This window comes from Trichosurus vulpecula, chromosome 5, assembly GCF_011100635.1.
Source record: "Trichosurus vulpecula isolate mTriVul1 chromosome 5, mTriVul1.pri, whole genome shotgun sequence".
Lineage (NCBI taxonomy): Eukaryota > Metazoa > Chordata > Mammalia > Diprotodontia > Phalangeridae > Trichosurus > Trichosurus vulpecula.
In genome coordinates this window covers 104199689-104216954 of record NC_050577.1, presented here as the reverse complement: position 1 = coordinate 104216954, position 17266 = coordinate 104199689, and the positions used below count along the sequence as shown (strand labels likewise).

The 17266-nt window shown below is 38.5% G+C and overlaps 1 gene segment (V, D, J or C); it reads left to right on the top strand.

Moving 5' to 3' along the window:
- The window catches only part of LOC118850482, a 220720-nt gene that overhangs the window by 159390 nt on the left and 44064 nt on the right, over positions 1–17266 (top strand).

The following is a 17266-nucleotide window of genomic DNA, read 5'->3' as shown; positions in this document are numbered from 1 at the left end:
ACATCACACCTACACAAACATTGACCATGTGTTAGTTTATAAAAATCTAACAATCAAATGCAGAAAGGTAGAAATCTTAAATGTATCCTTTTCAGGTCATGATCCAAGAAAAATTACATGTAATAAAGAGCCACAGAAAGAGAGACTAAAAGTTAATTGGAAATTAAATAATCTAATCCTAAAGAATGAGTGGGTCAAACAACAAATCACAGAAACAATCAATAATTTCACCAAGTTGAACAATGAGACAACATACCAAAACTTATGGGATAGAACAAAAAAAGTTCTTAGGGGAAATTTTATATCTCCAAATGCTTACAAGACTAAAGTAGATAAAGAGATCAGTGAATTGGGCATGCAACGAAAAAAGATAGAAAAAGACAAATTAAAAATTCCCAACTAAATACCAAATTAGAAATTCTGAAAATCAATGGAGCAATTAATAAAACTGAAAATAAGAAAACTATTCAACTAATAAATCAATCTAAAACATGATTTTACAAAAAAAAACAATAAAATAGATAACTTGATAATAGATAATTTGATTTATTTTAAAAAGAATTAACCAAAATACCAGTATCAAAAATGAAAACCATATCAAAAAAGGAAGAAATTAAAGAAATAATTAGGAGGTATTTTGCCCAACTCTATGTCATTAAATGTGAGAAACTAAATAAGTGAAATGGATGAATATTTACAAAAATATAAATTGCCCAGATTAACAGAAGAAAAAATAAAAGGAATAACCCAATTGTAGAAAAAGAAATTGGACAAGTCATCAATGAACTCCTTAAGAAAAAAATCTCCAGGGCCACAGGGATTTACAAGTGAATTCTACCAAAAATTTAAAGAAAAATTAATTCCAATACTATATAAATTATTTGGAAAAATGAGCAAAGAATGAGTCCTACCAAATATGGTGCTGATACCTAAACCAGGAACAGCCAAGACAGAGAAATAAAATTATAGACCAATTTCTTTAATTAATATAGATGCAAAATTTTTAAATAAAATGTTAACAAAGAGATTATAGCAATTTATCACCAGAATTATACAATATGACCAAGTGAGATTTATACCTGACATGCAGGTTGCTTTAATATTAGAATAACTATCAGAATAAATGACTATATCAATAAAAACACACATGGAAATCATATGATTACCTGAATAGATGCAGAAAAAGCTTTTGACAAAATGCAGCACCCATTCCTATTAAAAACACTAGAGAGCATAGGAATAAGTAGAGTTTTCCTTAACGTGATAAATAAGATCTACCTAAAACCTTCAACAGGCATTCTTTGAAATGAGAATAAGCTAGAAGCATTCCCAATAAGATCAGAGGTACACACACACACACACACACACACACACGCACAAACACATATAAAATCAACAAAGCACAGCCACAAGAGGTAGAAAGAGAAAGTCCATTTAAAATAACTGTAGACAATATAAAATACTTTGAAGTCTACCTGCCAAGACTATGTAAACACAATTACAAAACACTTTTCACAGAAACAAAGTCAGATCTAAACAATTGGAATTGCATCTATTGCTGCTGAGTAAGCCAAGCTAATATAATAAAAATGACTATTCTACCTAGATTAATTTACATATTCAATAACATACCATTCAAAATGCCAAAAAGTATTTCACAGGGGGCAGAGCCAAGATGATGCTGTGAAAGGAGGGAACTACTGGAATTCTCTCCCAAATTCTGTCAGATACATCTAAAAAACTGAATCTGAGCAAATTTGAGAGTTAGAAGCCACTAATAGAGCCAGAGCAAGAACAGGCCCATGGTGGAAGTACAGGCTATGGCTGTGATCAAACCCCAAGCCTAGTACGGGAGTCTGTCTAAGCTACAGGAGACACCAGTGCACAGCCTGCGACTGCAGGAGCAACTAGTCCAGAGGCCTCCAGCCAGCAGTATAAGGGTTTGAAACTCACCTTCTTGAACTTCCGGGAACCATGATGGCCAGGCAAAATGGCTATCATCCCTCCCTTGAATAAATTGAGAACACTAACGCAGGAGAAACAGAAGAGTCAGAAGTGGGGCTTCAGTAGAGAGAGAAGTTGGAGAGAGGGCCTTTCTTGGGGTTGTGGAAGGAAACTAGTGCAGGAAGAGAGGTTTCCCAGCAGGCCCCATCTCAGCAAAACAACGAGAGTAACTGAGCCCCAGAGGGGTGGAGCTAACAAATATCAACACCAAGACCCCAGACTTGCCTTTGTGCAACCAGGGGAAGTGGCAGACACCAACACAGACAACAGCTGAGACTACCCTTCTGTAGAGCAGTCCTGGGGAAGAGGAGACGCCCCACAGCCAGACCACCCGTCCCCCACACCTCATAAAACCACAGGCCATAGTACACAAAGCCATTGAGCGGGTCCACAGATTCAAACACAAGAAGCTTGGGACAGAGGAGGCCCCTGAGACCCAGAAGCAGAGATGCACTTTAGAAGATAGGAAGGAAAAAAAAAGCACCATGAAAAGCCCACAGACCATTGATTAGTATTACAGAGACAGGGAAGATCAAAATACCAATTCAGAAGATGACAGCATGAACACTATACCTACATCTGAAACCTCAAAAGGGAATGTGAACTGATCTCCAGCCCAAAAAGCATTCCTGGAAGAACTCAGGGAAGACTTTAAAAACCAACTTAAAGAGGTAAAAGAAAAAGTGGAAAAAATGGAAAAAAAATCACTGTTGAAAACAAATCTTTAAAAAGCAAAATCAGTGAAATGGTTAAGGAGATTCAGAATATAAATGGAGAAAATGTCTCATCGCAAAGTAAAATCAACCAAAAGCAAAAGGAGATAGAGAAGCTAAAGGAAGAAAACAAGACATTAAAAATGAGAATTGGACATGTCGAAGCTAATGACACTATAAGACATCAAGAATCAGTCAAACAAAATCTAAACAATGAAAAAATAGGAGAAAATGTGAAATGTCTGATTGGAAAAACAACTGCCCTAGAAAATAGATCCAGGAGAGACAATCTAAGAATTATTGGTCTACCAAAAAGCCATGATGAGAAAAAGAGCCTGGACAGTGTCTTCCAAGAAATCATCAATGATAACTTCCCTGAGGTGCTAGAACCAGAGGGTAAAATCGTCATCAAAAGATTCCATGGATCACCCCCTGAAAGAAATTCCAAACTGAAAACTCCAAGAAATATTATAGCCAAATTCCAGAATTATCACATCAAGGAGAAAATTCTGCAAGCAGCCGGAAAGAAACAATTCAAATATTAGGGAACTACAGTCAGGATCATGCAGAATCTTTCAGCTTCTACATTAAATAACAGGGGAAATTGGAATAAGATGTTCTGAAAGGCAAAGGAGCTTGGACTAGAACCGAGGATCAACTACTAAGGAAAACTGAGCATAATTTTTCAGGCACGGAGATGGACATTCAATGGAACAAGGGAATTCCAGACCTTCCTGATGAAAAGGCCAGAATACAATGGAAAATTTGATCTTCAATACAAAAATCAAGAGAGACATAAAAAGGTAAACGGGGGGAAAACGTCATTAACCAATAAGGCAAATTGTTTACATACTTCTGGAAGATTATATTGTTTTATATATGTTTATATATATATGTCAATCTTGAGGATAGTACAGTTATTATGACAATTGAAAGGGATATACATAGACTGTGGGTATCAGTATAAAATAACTGATATAATGATTATAAACCTAATTAAGAGATATAAAGGAATGGTTCTGGGAGAAAAGGTAAGGAGGTAGTAGAAAAGGGTAAATTACAACACATGAAGAGGCACAAAAACATATAATAGTAGAGTGAAAAAGGGAGAGTGAAGAGCAGTATTTGAACTTTACTCTCATCAGATTTTGTTCAAGAAGAGAATAATATACTCTGATAAGTATAGAAATCAAACTTGTCCTACAGGCATTCGGAGGGGAAAGGGGAAAGAAAATGGAAAGGAGTGGTCAGAAGGGAGGGAAGATGCAGCAAGGGGAAAAAGATAAGATAAGGCAGGGGAATCAAGAGGGAGGGTAAACTGAGGAAGACAGTGGTCAAAAGCAAAACTCATTTCAGGAGTGAAAGGGAGAAGGGAGAAATAAAAGCATGAAAGGGGGGAAATAGGATAGAAAAAAAGACACAGATAGTAATCATAACTGTGAATATGAAAGGGATGAACTCTCCCATAAAACGGAAGCAGATAGCAGAATGGATTAAAAAATATAATCCTACATATGTTATTTACAAGCAACACATTTGAAACAAGGGTATACACACAGGGTAAAGGTAAAAGGCTGAAGCAGAACATATTGTGCTTCAGCTAAAGTAAAAAAAAAATCAGGGGAAGCAAGCCTAATCTCAGACAAAGCAAAAGAAAAGATCGATCACGGGGCAGCTAGGTGGTGTAGTGAGTAGAGCACAGGCCTTGGAGGCAGGAGGATCTGAGTTCAAATCTGACCTCAGACACTTGACACACTAGCTGTGTGACCTTGGGCAAGTCACTTAACCCCAATTGCCCTGCCTTCCCCCCTCCAAAAAAAACAAAAAAAAAAGTTAAAGAAAAGATCGATCTAATTAAAAGAGATAAGGAAGGACACTATATCCTGCTAAAAGGCAATGAGGCAATATCACTATTTAAAATACATGTACTAAGTGGTGTAGAATGCAAATTCTTAGAGGGGAAGTTAAGGGAATTACAGGAAGAAATAGACAGCAAAACTATACTAGTGGGGGACATCAACCTCCCCCTCTCTGAACTTGATAAATCTAATCTCAAAATAAACAAGAAAGAAGTTAAGGAGGTGAATATAATTTTAGAAAAGGAAGATATGATAGACCTCTGGAGAAAAATGAATGGGGATAAAAAGAGATATACTATTTTCTCAGTGGTACATGGCACATACTCAAAAACTGACCATGTACTAGGACATGAAAACCTCACAATCCAGTGCAGAAAGCCAGAAGTAGTTAAGGCATTGTTTTCAGATCATAATGCAATAAAAATTATATGTAATTAAAGACCATGGAAAATAAACTAAAAATTAATTGGAAACCACATAATACAATCCTAAAGAATGAGTGGGCCAAAGTACAAATCATAGAAACAATAACTTCATTCAAGAGAATGACAATAATGAGACATCATACCAAAAGTTATGGGATGCAGCAAAAGCAGTCCTTAGGAGAAGTTTTGTATCCCTAAATTCTTACATGAATAAAATAGATAAAAAGGATATCAATGAATTGGGCATGCGATGGAAAAAGCTAGAAAAATGGCAAATTGAAAATTCCCAATTAAATAACAAATTAGAAATACTGAAAATCAAAGGAGAGATTAAAAAAATTGAAATCAAGGAAACAATTAAAGTAATAAATAAAACCGAGGGCTGGTTTAATAAAAAAAAACAGTTAAATTGATAAACCTTTGGTCAATTTGATTTTAAAAAAACAGAAAACCAAATTACCAGTAACAAAAATGAAAATGGTGAATTTACCTCCAATGAAGAGAAATTTAAAACAATAATTAGGAATTATTTTGCGCAAATGCATACCAATGAATTTGAAAACCTTAGGTAAATGGATGAATATTTACAAAAATGTAAATTTCTCACATTAACAGAAGAGGAAGTAAAATACCTAAATAACCCCATCTCAGAAAAAGAAATTGAGCAAACTAACAATGAACTCCTTAGGCAAAAATCCAGGACCAGATTTTTTTTCTTTTTATATTGTATTATTTAATATTTTAGTTTTCAACATTGATTTGCACAAGATTTTGTGTTACAAATTTTCTCCACATTTCTTCCCTCCTCCCCCAACTCCAAGATGTCACATATTCTGATTGCCCTGTTCCCCTGGCAGCCCTACCTTCTGTCACCCCAATCCCCCACTTCCCCTTTCCCCTTACTTTCTTGTAGGGCAGGATAGATTTCTATGCACTATTCCCTCCATATCTTATTTCCCAGTTGCATGCAAAAACAACTTTTTTGTAGCATCCGCTTTTAAAACTTTGAGTTCCAAATCTCTCCCCTCTTCCCTTCCCACCCACCCTCCCTAAGAAGGCAAGCAATTTGACATAGGCCACACACGTATCATTATGCAAAACACTTCCACAATAATCATGTTGTGCAAGACTAACTAAATTTCCCTCCATCCTATCCTGTCCCACTTCATTCAATTTTCTCTCCTGACCCTGTCCCTTTTCAAATGTGTTTGCTTTTGATTACCTCCTCCCCATTATCTGCCCTCCCTTCTATCATCACCCCTTTTTGTCCCCTTCCGCTACTTTCTTGTGGTGTAAGATACCCAATCTGGTGTGTACGTTATTCCCTCCTCAAGTCGAATCTAATGAGAGCAAAATTCACTCATTTCCACTCTACCGCCCCATCTTCCCTTCCAACAGAACGGCTTTTTCTTGCCACTTTTATGTGAGCTAATTTACCCCATCTGTCTCTCCCTTTCTCCCTCTCTCAATATATTGCTCCCTCACCCCTTAATTCCTTAATTTCATTTTATTATTTAGATATCATCCCTTCATATTCAACTCACCCTGTGTACTCTCTCTCTTTTTCTGTCTCTCTGTCTCTGTCTCTCTCTGTCTCTCTCTGTCTCTCTCTCTCTCTCTGTCTCTCTCTCTCTCTCTCTCTCTCTCTCTATATATATATATATATATATATATACATACTTGTACACATATATATATACATGCTTGTATACATATATATATATGTATGCATGTATATTCCCTTCAAATATCCTAATACTAAGAAAGGTCTCATAAATTACACACATCATCTTTCCATGTAGGAATGTAAACAAAACAGTTCAACTTTAGTAGTCCATAATGATTTCTCTTTCTGATTTACCTTTTCATGCTTCTCTTGATTCTTGTATTTGAAAGTCAAATTTTCTATTCACCTGTGGTCTTTTCACTGAGAAAGCTTAAAGTCATCTATTTTATTGAAAATTCATATTGGAGTGTTATACTCAGTTTTCTGGGTAGATGATTCTTGGATTTAATCCTAGCTCCTTTGACATCCAGAATATCATATTCCAAGCTCTTCTGTCCCTCATGTAAAAGCTGCTAGATCTTGTATTACCCTGATTGTGTTTCCACAATAGTCAAATTGTTTCTCTCTAGCTGCTTGGAGTATTTCCTGCTTGACCTGGAAACTCTGGAATTTGGTGACAATATTCCTAGGAGTTTTCCTTTTGGGATCTTTTTCAAGAGGCAATCAGTGGATTCTTTCAATTTCTATTTTACCCTCTGGCTCTAGAATATCAGGGCAGTTCTCCTTGATAATTTCTTGAAAGATGATATCTAGGCTCTTTTTTTGATCATAGCTTTCAGTTCTGTAGCTGCACCACCCCCGCTTCCCCCAGGGCAGTATCCAAACCGCAAACTCTTTTCACTCTGTCCCAGCAGCTTTTCCTACTAACCTTCTCTGTTGTCTTTGTTGTTTGTGGGTTGAGAAGTCTGGTAACTGCCCCAGCTCACTGATTCAGGGTGCTAGGGCCTGTACCGCTCGACTCACGGTCTTGTTGGTCCTGCTACTGCACACGCTGGGCTCCACTCCCCTCCCCTCCATGAGAGATAAACCTCTTCCAGCGACCATCAAGGATGTCCTGGGCTGGATCCCTACTTCCCTCTGCTACTTTTTGTGGGTTCTGCAGTTCTAGAATTTCTTCAGAGACATTTTTATAGGTTTTTGGAGGGACCTGGCAGGGAGCTCATGCATGTCCCTGCTTTCCAGCCCTCAAATCTAATTTTTAAAGTGGTATTTATGTAAGTGGTCTTTTGGACCTCTTTTTTCATTTGACTAATTCTGCCTTTCAAGGAATTCTTCTCCTCATTGGCTTTTTGGAGCTCTTTTGCCATTTCAGTTAGTCTATTTTTTAAGGTGTTATTTTCTTCAGTATTTTCTTGGGTCTCTTTAGTAAGTTGTTGAATTTTTTCATGATTTTCTTGCATCACTCTCATTTCTCTTCCCAATTTTTCCTCTACTTCTCTTATTTGCTTTTCCAAATCTTTTTTGAGCTCTTCCATGACCTGAGACCAATTCATATTTTTTTCTTGGAGGCTTTTGATTTAGGCTCTTTGACTTTGTTGGCTTCTTTTGGCTATATGTTTTGACCCTCTTTGCCTCCAAAAAAAATTTTTTAAGTCTAAATCTGAGTTTATGTCCTTTTTTGCTGCCTGTTCATGTTTCCAGCCAACTAATTGACCCTTGAGCTTTTTGTAGGGTTTGGCTGCTTGTAGAGTGTACTTTATCCCAAGCTTTAGGGTCTGTGTTGCTGTTTTCAGAGCTACTTCTACTCCACCATCACTGCAAGCTCTACCACAACACTGCCCCTCCTCCCCCAAGAACCACTAACCAAGGCAGTGACATAGATGCAAGCAGGGCTGAGAACCTGCCTCTGTGCCAGCAAATCAATCCTTAAACTCCTGCTGTGATCCACTGCTTGATTCCTCCCACCATGTGAGCCAGGGACTCCAGAAGCAACTGACACTGGAGCACTGGAAGCAGTCACAAGAGCTTCCTGATGCTGCCACTGACACTACTATGCCACCTCTGCCACCCCCCAGGGCTGGGCTGAGACAGTTCTCTAATACAATCCAGCAGTTTTCCCACCTGCTCAGTTGTCTTTGGCATTTGTGGATTGAGAAGTCTGGTAATTGCCACACCTCAATGATTCATGGCCCTCAGGCCTGCTCAGCCCATTCTGGTTAGTCCTAGTGAAGCCCATGCTGGCTGTGCTCTGCTCCCAGCACCGTGCGACAGACCCTACCCGCAACCATCCAGGCTGTCCTGGGCTGGAGACCTGCTTCTCTCTGCTATTTTGTGGGTTCTGCAGATCTAGAATTTGTTCAGTCATTTTAGAGGTGTTTGGAGGGATTTGGGGGAGAGTTTAAGGAAGTTCCTCCTTTCCAGGCACATCTTGGCTCTGCCCTCCCTACCAGATGGTTTTACATGTGAATTGCAACAAACATTAAAAGAACAATTAATCCCTATACTTTATAGACTATTTGTGAAAATTTTTGGAGAAGGAGTCCTACAAAATTCTTTTTATGACACAAATATAGTACTAATACAAAAACCAGGAAGAGTCAAAACAGAGAAAGAAAATTATAGACCAATTTCCCTAATGAATATTGATGCAAAAAATTTAAATAAAGTATTAGCAAAAGGATTGCAGCAACTTGTCATGAGAATAATACACTGCAACCAGGGTAGGATTCATTCCAGGAATGAAAGATTGGCTCAATATTATGAAAACTATGAGCATCATTCATCATATCATCAACAAAACTAACTAACTATATGATCATCTCAGTAGATGCAGAAAAAGCTTTTGACAAAATACAACACCCAGGAGACTGAAGCACGCTATTTTCACATTTTTTGTGTGTGTGGTTTTTTTCTCAGGGCTTTTCCCTTTTCTTCTGACTCTTCTTTCACAACATGACAAATGTAGAAATATGTTTAACATGACTGTATACATAAAAAAATAATTTGAATAGAGATACCGAAATGTGGAGGCATAAAATTTGTGAGACCGTGCTAATAAACTGGATAAAAGAAGCAGAAGATGAAAAAATGTCTCATGGGGTGGAGCGAAGATGGCACCTGGAAAGCAGGGACTTGCTTAAAGCTCTCCCCCGGGACCCTCCAAACACCTATAAAAAATGGGTCTCAACAAATTCTAGAACTGCAGAACCCACGAAATAGCAGCGGCAAGCAAGGCACCACTCCCAGACAGGCTGGATGGTTGCTGGGTAAGGTCTATCACATCACACTGGGAGTGGAGCGGAGCAGAGCCCAGTGTAGGCTGCGCCCGCACCAACCAGACCATGAGCCAGGCAGAACAGGCCATAGCACCCTGAATCACTGAGCTGTGGCAGTAACCAGACTTCTCAAACCAAAAACACCGAAGACAACAGAGAAGGTTAGTGTGAAAACTGCAGGAACAGAGTGAAAGGAGGTTGCAGTGGGCCACCGCCCCAGGGGCTACAGAGGTGGTGCAGCTCTGAGGCTGCTTCCAGAGCTACAGCTACAGTTGCTTCTGGCCCCAGGCCCACCTGGTGGGAGGAATTAAGTTGTGGATCAGAGCAGGAGTGCAAACCCTGCTTAGATCTGAGTCTTGGTCTGGGTTGCTGGTTCTTGGGTGAGGAGGAGTGCCAGGGTGGCCCAGCTGGCTGTGTAGAAATAGCTCTGAAAAAAGACAGTGCAGCACCTGAAGTTTGGGACAAATACTCTCTACTCTACAAGCAGTCATACCCCAGTGAAAAACTCAAGGGTCAAGTCTCAAGGGCTGGGAACATGAACAGGCAGCATAAACAGACTCAAGTTAGACTCAAGTTCACATTCAGACTTTGGAATCTTTCTTTGGTGACAAAGAAGACCAAAACATACAGCCAGAAGAAGTCAACAAAATCAAAGGGCCAATATCAAAAGCCTCCAAGAAAAACACGAACTTGTCTCAGGCCATGGAGCAGCTCAAAAAGGATTTGGAAAAGCAAGTTAGAGAAGTAGAGGAACAATTGGGAAGAGAAATAGAATGATGCAAGAAAACCATGAAAAACAAGTCAATGACTTGCTAAAGGAGACCCAAAAAATACTGAAGAAGATAACACCTTAAAAAATAGACAAACTCAAATGGCAAAGGAGCTCTAAAAAGCCAATGAGGAGAAGAATGCCTTGAAAGGCAGAATTAGCCAAATGGAAAAGGAGATCCAAAAGACCACAAAAGAAAATACTACTTTAAAAATTAGATTGGAGCAAGTGGAAGCTAGTGACTTGATGAGAAATCAAGATATTATAAAACAGAACCAAAGGAATGAAAAAATGGAAGACAATGTGAAATATCTCATTGGAAAATCCATTGACCTGGAAAATAGATGCAGAAGAGATAATTTTAAAAATTATTAGACTACCTGAAAGCCATGAAAGCCACAAAAAAAGAGCCTAGATATCACCTTTCAAGAAATTATCAAGGAGAACTGCCCTGATATTCTAGAGCCACAGGGTAAAATAGAAATTGAAAGAATCGACCAATCATCTCTTGAAAAAGATCCCAAAAAGAAAATTCCTAGGAATATTGTCACTAAATTCCAGAGCTCCCAAGTCAAGGAGAAAATATTGCAAGCAGCCAGAAAGAAACAATTTGAGTATTGTGGAAACACAATCAGGATAACACAAGATGTAGTATCTTCTCCATTAAGGGATCAAAGGGCTTGGAATATGATATTCTGGAGGTCAGTGGAGCTAAGATTAAAACTAAGAATCACCTGCCCAGCAAGAGTGAGTATAATGCTCCAAGGCAAAATATGGATTTTCAATAAAACAGGACTTTCAAGCTTTCTCAGTGAAAAGACCAGAGCTGAATAGAAAATTTGACTTTCAAACACAAGAATAAGGAAAAGCATGAAAAGGTAAACAAGAAAGAGAACTCATAAGGGACTTATTTAATTTGAACTGTTTTGCTTACATTCCTGCATGGAAAGATGAGGTGTATAATTCATGAGACCTTAGTATTAGGGTAGCTGAAGGGAATATACACATATATAAATATATACAGACAGAGGGCACAGGGAGAGTTGAATATGAAGGGATGATAGCTAAAAAAATAAAATCAAATTAAGGGATGAGAGAGAAATATATTGAGAGAGGGAGAAAGGGTGAGATAGAATGGGGCAAATTATCTCACATAAAAGTGGCAAGACAAGGCATTTCATTGGAAAGGAAGAGGGGACAGGTGAGGGGGGGATGAGTGAATCTTGCTCTCATCAGATTTGACGTGAGGAGGGAATAACATGCACACCCAATTGTGTATCTTACCCCACAGGAAAGAAGGAGGAAGGAGATAAAAAAGGGAGGATGATAGAAAGGAGGGCAGTTGGGGGAGGAGGTAATCAAAAAAGCAAACACTTTTGAAAAGGGACAGGGTCAAGGGAGAAAACTGAATAAAGGGGGGATAGGATAGGAAGGAGCAAAATATAGTTAGTCTTTCACAACATGAGTATTGTGGAAGGGTTTTGCATAATGAAACACATGTGGCCTATGTTGAATTGCTTGCCTTCTTAGGGAGGGTGGGTGGGGAGGGAAGAGGGGAGAGAATTTGGAACTGAAAGTTTTAAAAGCAGATGTTCAAAAAAAAAGTTTTTGCATGCAACTAGGAAATAAGATATACAGGCAATGGGACATAGAAATCTATATTACCCTACAAGAAAGGAAGGGAAAAGGGGGTGGGGGGAGTGGGGTGACAGAAAGGAAGGCTGACGGGAGAATGGGGCAATCAAAATACATGCCATCTTGGAGTGGAGGGGAGGGTAGAAATAGGGAGAAAATTTGTAATTCAAGCTCTTGTGGAAATCAATGCTGAAAACTAAAAATACTAAATAAATAAATAATTTTTTTAAAAAAAAATATCTCATGATGGTAAAACAATGGTCAACACACCAAATTTGTAATAAACACAAAGTCTACCCTTGGGCTAAGTAAGCCAACTTGGTAGCTGCAGGATGGTTGGAACTTGTATCGTCAATATTGTGTAGGTGTGAGAGTGAGTGCATATGCATGTGTGTGTGTCTGTGGGTGGGTGGATGTGGGTGTGTGTGTGTGTTTGTGTGTGTGTGTGTATGAAAGATCTTGGAGCCAGGGAATAGATGGCAAATGAAATATTGGTGAATATTATGACATGACAACTACAAAAAACTACCTGAGCCACTTTCAATAGAGTGAAAGTAAATTAGGAGGAAATAAATGAGCTATAGTGGTATTACATTATGCTTTGGTCAAAGCAAATATGGACTGTTATGCATATGTTACATTATTTTTGAGTTGTTATAATTGTATAACATATTGTACATATTATATTTGTGTTAACAATATGACTGTATATGTTATATATCATATTGAATGTACTATATTTATATTAAAATCATTATCTATTATGTTACATTTATATAATGTTTATATTATATGTTGTAGTTATCACTATTTGAGTTTAATTCTCATGCTAGGCTGTATGACAATTTACTTAACTTCTCTGTCCTTGTTTCCTCCTTCCCAAAATGGGGATATTAGCATTCATTCTACTTACCCCAGAGTATGATGGTAGGGAAAGTGATTTATACATCTCAAAGTGTTAGGTTTGTCTCAAAAGCCTTAAAAGGGTGTCTCCAAAGTACTAATGAAATTATAAGTTGAAAAATGCAGATAATATGGCTATTTTTATTATATGATAGGGACAACAACAATGAAGATGATGCCTTACCAGTGGAAGGAAGGGGGAATGTTTAGCCTAAAGAAGAGGACACTCAGGGGATATTAAAGCTATCTAGAAGTATTTGAACGGTTGTTGTGGGGACAAGAGATTAGACCTTTTCTTCTCAGACACAAAGATAAGAACCAGAAACAACAGGTAAATGTTTCAAAGAGGAAAGTTTAGGATTGCTATATGTAAAATACCCAATTCTAGAGTTGCTCTGGAATGTTATCTAGAGACTATATGGTACCCCTCATGACTCATCCCTTTCACTCTGCTCTCTATGATTCTTCCTTATAATCTCAGATTGTTGTGTTTGTATGGTCAGATCATGGCTCAGCCCCCTTTAAATTCCAGGGAAATTTCTCCTCTTTCCCACCCCTGGTGTGTTTCATTTGAAGTCACTTAAAAAGGCACAATAGCATACACTTTAAAAATGAGATTAGAAATGAATAAAAATAAGCATATTGGTTCACCCAGTCAAAGAGCCTCTCCCCAGCTCATGTAATCTCCTGATTCCTGAATTGACCTTACTTTTAACATACAAGCCCCAAACTCAGAAGCTCAGTTCCTATCCCCCTATGGATCGACCTCCTGTTGAGAGCTAGCAAAATGCCTGGCACAGGAAAGGGGAATCAAGTCACGTTGTACTTAAAGAAATACCTGTTACTAACCTCAATATCCAGTCTACAATGGACATTCAGAATCTAGGATGCTTCTAATGTTTTCCTGTCAGCTATGGAGAAGGGTCAAAGCACTGCCAGAACTACCACAGTCTCCCATTGTTTCTCCAAATGCCTCATATTTACCAAAGTAGAAGTATTCCAAGACTTTCACATATTACATTTTGTTTAATCTCCCTGACCCATGGACATCTACCTTGCTCTCCTTTCCGCACTCTATTTTTTTCTACTATAAAAATTTTTCTGGAATATTTTAAAATGGAATCATAGCTTTACAATTGTAAAGGATCTTAGGAGTCACCTAATTCAACCTCCTCATTTCACAGATGAGGAAACTGAAGCCAAAAAGATGATGTGGTTTGCATAAGATCACACAGCTAATAAGTACCAGAGATAAGTTTTGAATAAAAGCTCTCTGATTACAATTCTCTTTCATTCTACCATACTGTATCTCCTTGCACCTTTTGGAAATGTTGGGAATATACCATTTCCATTTAATTGTGCTAGCCTCTTTCACATGTCCAATTCTGTGAGATGCTGGGGTACTCATTACCTAAGTCATAATTGGGATTCCACACCTTAACATCACTTCATGGCCCAGAGTCAGTTGTCAAGTCTCCGTCAAAGCCCAATATGCAGCTAGCAAATGCTTTTCAAAAGGTGTATATTGTGATCCAGAAGAAGGTAGTTTCCTTGACCAAAATTCTAAGGATATATTTTGGCGTTGTTGTTTCTGCTTCCCTGAATGACTAAAAGAATCCAAAATCTATATTTATCTACAATGAGAGGAGTAGATAGACGTTTAAATGATTTCTTTCTGTAGCTTAGTGATTCTGTACTCCCTTTCAAAAATCTGTGGAGGTGTTAAAGCCGAAGATATCTTACACACACACAAACAAAAGAAATAGATGAAGTAGAATTGGTCAGAAAAATCACCACCACTGAGTGTACCACAACTGTGTCTAGGCTGGAAAGAAGGTAGCAGAAGCAGTTTTATGTTTTGGAGAGGAAGCTAGTCAACAGGAGACAAACAATGATATTTGTATTTTTTATGTCTTTGTAACTTGGACTTCTGGGGTCAGATGTGCTGAATGGAGATCGTCCAAAGAGACACGAAAAGTGCTAGCAGAGCTAGAGAAGAATAAACAAAGTTCTGGCAGTTACCATTATTACCATGTGTCTAAAGGAGGCACTAAGAGTGAGGTCAAGGGTGGTATTGGGGAAGTCAGCCCAGCTGAGAGATCTTCTGATCTTGAAGCAGAGAATGCTGGGTATTATGAATTCTGTTCAACAGGTCAGGGCAGGAAAACAGCTTTCTCCTTTTTGGTTCATGATTTGAAAACATGTAGTTCATGCTCATTGCACCCATTCTTTTATAGAAACAGTGGGCATTTGAGGTATGAATTGTTCCCCATCCTCACCAAGAAATCTAGGATGGAAATGGGCAAATGGCAAGGAGAAGGAAATGGATCAAGGCAACTTTAGCCACAGAAGAATCTTTGTTCCAGCTTCCTTTTCACTTTATTCTATGAAAACCATTATGGTAAATCTCTGAGTCTATGAATGCACTGGGAAATGGTATGAGAAAATGTAATCAATTATAAGGCCCAGGCGTCTACTTAAATATAAACAGCAGATTTTATATTTTAATATTTTGAATAAGGTTCAGTGTCACCTCCTGTGTTAAATCAAGACCTTGGCAAGGAGAGTTAAGTCAAAGATGTGATATGTGCATTTGTGGCCCCAGGGGATTGGCAATCCAGATTTTCTGTTCTCCCTGTGGACAGTGAGGAGACTTCTCATTACAGCCCTAAGAGAGTTAATAACGGCTGGGCCAATAGTTCAAGTAGAATATTGTTTGTTGATCAAATTAGTTGTTAAACTCAGCTAATTAAACTCCCTTGCTACCTAATCAATTCAGTGACAGGCTGTATTTCCTTAGGCTTAGAGAAATAGTACTCAAACCATGTAACTAAGAGGTCTAGGTGGAGAACCATGTCATCCTTGTAGGAGTGGTTCTAGTTCAAATAGCTGTGTTCCTCTGACTTATTTCTTTCTGTATGGGGGCTTCCTCATAGGCATGCTGTGCACTTATGAAATGCGAAGGTCAGGCTTCTTTCTAACTCTGCTTGCAATATCATCAAAAGCATGAATGTTTTGAAGAGAGCCAAGCAGGGAAGAATGGGAAACAATAAACATTGTGGGCAGGTAGGAGGAGAGTCCTAGAGACATAGGGATGAATCTACTCATGAGCAATCTCTCCACTGTCATTAGTGAAGGTCTTGGGGGTCTTTCTCATGCCACTGATGCTAGGAATGTAGCCATTTCTATATGCCCTCTCTCCTGCTTCCTCCCCTCCCCAAAGCATGGGATCTAGCCAGTCTTCAACATGACAAAAATTCACAGAGAAGAAAGAACTACAAACAAGGTAAGTTGGCAGATAAGATGAACATAGATGCACTGAGGTTTGCTTCGTCTAGCTTTGGAAACATATCTTACTGATTTCATTCAGCCTAAAACAGTCTGCTGGTCTCATGCCCTAACTCCAGCCTATTCTGAGTCCAGGATTTCTTTGGTCTGACTCCCTGAAATGCCTGTATTCTCTCTTAGTTCAAGTTAAATTTGTCTTTTCATGGCTGCCTAAAAAATCTCTTCTTGTCAGAGTCCTACCACTCTGAGAAACAACTTGTATTTAAGTAGTATTTTGAGGTTTGTACAATGGTTGCTCAAAATCACATTATCATCATTTTTATTAGTTAGGAAACTGAAGTTTAGGTAGATTAAATGACCTGTATAGAGTCACACACTTTACACACACACACACATCTGTCTGTGTGCATTTATATATATGTATGTGTGTGTATATATACACACACACACACACACACACACACACACACACACATACATACATACATATATATCAGAGACAGGATTGAACAGAGATCTCTCCTGACTGGGTCTCATATTTTTTTAACCCCTCTGATATAGCATGCAGTCTTTCTCTTTTCTTTCTTATCTTTTCATGGAATTCAGATACCTATGCCCTGGAATCCCTCACATCGTAGACCCCTCTCTTTCTATATTGCCTTCTTAGTAAGTCCAGAACCTTTTCTCCCAGGACCCCTAGCCCCTGGCTCTACTAACTTGCCACCACCAGCCTAAAAATACCCCCGTCATTATTCCTGTTCTCAGAGGTGGGAATTGTCTTTTTGGAGTCCCACACCATGCGAGTCAAAGTGCCTGGCAAGGAGGAAGAGAGAACATGAGGTCCTTGAAACATCTCTTCTTTCTTTCCTTTTCCCTCCTGAATTACTT